The following is a 4,038-nucleotide window of genomic DNA, read 5'->3' as shown; positions in this document are numbered from 1 at the left end:
GGGCAATTATGTGGTGGGCTCCCATTTTTAGGCTTAGTACCTAAGGGAGCTTCTCTTCAGTGTAAAACAGAAGTAGAAATTAAACTCGTTGTCTTGACATGTAAAACCAAATTGTTCAGGGTGTTTAAAAGGAATTTGTCTGCTATCAGTGCTATTAGTACATGAATTTCAAAAGTATTTCTGTTACTGTGAACTTGAAAATTCAGATGGTGTTTTGTTTTTTTTTTTTTTCCCAAGGCAGGAACTGCATGACTGTGGGATGCAGCTCCTTTCCTTATGTGTGGAGATTATCTTTGTGGATGACTCCCTCTGTGGCTTTGGAAAATATCTGGTCAGCAGAGGCGCCCCCCTTCCCACCTGCAGATTGTCTGGACGTGTAGAAGTATTGAGCAGAGGTAGTATGCCTTGCTTCTCCAGTGTCTTGTGGTGCTTGAACTTTCCTCCAGAGCTTGGACTCCTGGGAGGCCCTGGGATTTCTAGGTTAAGCAAATAGCCTGATAGAGTGTTTGAGTGATACCAGGAGATGAAAACAGCAGTGCTGGCTCTGCTGGAAGATAGCAAGAGAAGAGCACACAGAATCCCTGAGTGAGTGCAGTGACAGATACCAAGCAGACCTAGGGGCTCTTTGTTTGGCAAGCTGGGGACCAGCATAATAAAAGCCTTTTTTCCTTTTAAGGCTACAAAACCCAACAGGAGGCTTCAGGGAAAACCTTGGTGGCTTGTTCCTTCAGAGCTGTTTTTTGTCTCTTGGCAAATGTCATATCCCTGTAGAGGGATGTGAATTGGCCTCAGATGTTCTAAGAGAGTATTGTAAATGAAGGATGGAAAAATGTATTTCCTATTACAATCCATCTGACTGACATCCTAAAATTAATAACAAAAGGTGGAATTTTAGAAAGCTTGTTCAGTGGGTTTGTTTTGTTTTGAAGCTTTCTAGCTACACTTTGAGGACTTTCTTCTGTAATTTGTGTACAGAAAACAGAATGAAAGTTTCCCCTTGTTTTCTTGCCAGCTTGACAGTCATTTTGGAGCCCAAAAGCATTTAAAAAAAAGGCTCAGACTTTTTTTTCTTTCTCTGTTTGTTTGTTTGATTTCTTTAAGGGCAGTATTTTTAAAACAGCTTGTATGAGAGTAAGCACCCAAGTTAGTGTTTGATGCATTGAATACAGTTAATCACTTAATTGGTCCATTAGGTTCTTAGGAATTTATTTACCTAAATAAATTGACTGTGCGTGACTTGTTGTCATGTAAAAATCTTTGCCTTTCAAGATTTTCCAGATAAGTTTATGCATATTTATTGGGGATATTGTCATGCTATCAATTCAGTAACTTAATTTGTTGATTTCAGTTACAAAAATGAATAAATATTTGCAGTTTTGGTCCTTTGCTTTTGGATTTGATATGAGTTAAAAAAGAATACTACTTTGATTTAGTGTCACAGAGCAACATAGTAATTGTGTCTCTTCAATGTTAGCTAGCTAATATAACCATTTCTCAGGAAGTGCTCTTCTTGTGGAAAGAAACATAATTTCGATTAATGCTTTACACTACAGAACATCTGTAATTGGATCTTTTTACTTGCTGTAGTCACAGTGGAAACTATACTCAGTGGTAAGATATTTCATAAAATCTAAGCGATAGAAACATCTACAGCCAAATTCTGGTTTGGGGTATGTGTTTATAACACATATCCCTGCTTCACGTGAAGAACCCCATGAAATGCCTCTCTTCTTTACAGACAACACAGATTGTACAGTCATGTATAACATAAAGAGGGAATAAAAATGTGCTTCAGTAGGATTTAAGCATTATGCTGCAAAGCCTAGAATTACCTCTGTCTTAAATTATGCTGCTTTCAAGTATTTTCTTCTTGAACTGTAGTTCTTTCAGCTGTTCTGTTTAACTTGATTGGAAGTAATCATGGAATGGCTGAGGCCGGAAAGCATCTCTGGATATTGCTTAGTTCACTCCCATGCTCAAGCAGGTTGCTCAGCTATATTCAGCAGGCTTGGATGGAGATGACACAACCTCTCTCAGTAACCTGTTCCAGGTGTGACTACCCTCACAGTAGGAAGAGAGTAAAAAAGAAAAAGAAATTATTTTCTTACTTTCAGATGGAATTCCCTGTATTTCGATTTGTGCCCATTGCCTCCTGTCCTTTTGCTGGGCACAACTGGGAAGAGTCTCTTCATTATTGTCTCCCATCAGTTGTTTAGACATACTGGTGAGTCCTGCCCTGAGCCTTCTCCAGGCTGAACAGTCCCTGCAATCTCAGCCTCTCATAGATCAGATCTTTCACTTCTTTTATCACCTTTGTGGCCTTTGCTGACTTGTTTCAGTCCATGCTTTGTGTATACCCGGAGGCCCAGGACTAACCCAGCTCTGTGCAGGTGTCTCACCAGGGCTGAGTGGAGGGGGAGGATCACCCTTAACTTGTTGGTGTTGCTCTTTCTAATGCAGCCCATGATGCTGTTACCCACCCTTTCCCTGAGGGTACACACTTCGTGTCTGTCAGGACCCTGATGTTGCTCTCTGCAAGCCTGCTTTCCAGCTGATCAGGCCCCAGCATGCATGCTGTATGCATGGAGTTAACCATACCCAGGTGCAGAACTCGGAATTCACCTTTGTTGAACTTCATGAGGTTCCTGTCAGCATGTTCTCCAGCCAGTCCAGGTCCTTCTGGATGGCAGCACACCCACCTGGTGTAGCAACTGCTCTTCGCAGTTTTGTATTATCAGCCAACTTGCAGAGATTCTCTCCCACCCTCCAGGTTGGTTGTGAAAATGTTAAATGACGTTCGTCCCAGTACTGATGCCTGGAGTACTCCACTAGTGATGGGCCTCTAGCTGGACTTTGTGCTGCTGTGCACAGCCTTTCGAGCCAAGCAGTTCAGCCAGTGTTCTCTCCACCTCACCGTTTACTTGTTTAGTCTGTACTTCATCAGTATGTCAATGAGGATGTTATGGGAGACAGCATCAAAAGCTCTGCTGAAGTAAAGCTAAATAACATCCACTTCTCTCTCATCTCAGCAGGATGAGCCAGGCACCTCATTGCAGAAAACTCTCAGGTTGGTCAGATGTGATTTCTACCTTCATAAATCTATGCTGACTACTCCCAGTCATTTAATTTTACTCCATATGTTAAGGGAATTGTTCCCAGATTTATTTGCTCATCACCTCCCCAGGGTTGGAGGTGAAACTGACCTGCCTGTAGCTTATGGGATCCTCTTTCTTGAAAATAGGACTGGCTTTCATGCAGTCCCCAAGAAATTCCTCTGATCCCTCTGATCTTTGAAAGATAGTTTAGAGTAGCCTTCTGTAAACTTCAGCCAGCTCCCTCAGCACTCATGGGTGCACCCCCTTTGGATCCATGGGCTTGTGTATGTCCAGTGTGGTTAAATGTCCCTTAACTGGATCCTCCTCTGCTGACAACAAGTGTTTATGGCTCCAGATTTTCTCACTGGTTGCAGGGGCCTGGGATTTCTGAGCATGGAATATTGAAGAAATAAGTAGCTTTTAAATTTATGGCCTTTTTCCTGATAGTAGTCTGTCTTTCCCGATATCAGAGGTACGCTTAATGTGCTTTAGACACAAAGCAGTTCTGTGCAGAGTGTGTGTATTAAAAAAATTTAGTCTGTTGATAGACCTGTATTTAAATAAAGCTAAAATGTCTTTCCATGATTACATTAAAAAGAAGAATTCTGCACAAAGCAGTATGAATCTACCAAAAAGGTGTGAATTTTTCCTGTGTGCTTCTTTCCTGTGTTGGCTTGGCTGAGTGCTGACTGTGCAGAGATGTGTAACAGGAGTGACTACAGACAGTGGAGTGATTTCAGAGGCTTTTCGTGTGTCAGAACAAGGTGAATTAGTCTGCAGTCACATTTGTGTTGCCATCGGGAGCTGTCGTGCGTGCCTAAGCAAAGTTGTTTTAAGCTTGTAGGGGTGTAACAGTCCCAATCTACAAGTGTTTATGTACAGTTGTCAAATGGGGAAAAAGAAGGAGAAAAAAAAATTGAAGCTTTTATTTCCAGCTCAGCAG

At 41.8% G+C, this 4,038-nt stretch overlaps 1 protein-coding gene across 1 annotated transcript in view; it reads left to right on the top strand.

The window, feature by feature from the left end:
- Positions 1-231: 231 nt before the first annotated feature.
- LRRC3B (leucine rich repeat containing 3B) overlaps positions 232-4,038 on the top strand; it is a 23,020-nt gene continuing 19,213 nt past the window's right edge. Inside the window, exon 1 of the mRNA XM_017732098.1 lies at positions 232-395. The gene's annotated coding sequence lies outside the window, so the exon portion shown is untranslated. The remainder of the gene's footprint in view (positions 396-4,038) is intronic.

Source organism: Corvus brachyrhynchos, unplaced genomic scaffold (genome assembly GCF_000691975.1).
Source record: "Corvus brachyrhynchos isolate BGI_N302 unplaced genomic scaffold, ASM69197v1 scaffold53, whole genome shotgun sequence".
Taxonomy (NCBI): Eukaryota; Metazoa; Chordata; class Aves; order Passeriformes; family Corvidae; genus Corvus; species Corvus brachyrhynchos.
This window is presented reverse-complemented; position numbering and strand designations above follow the sequence as displayed.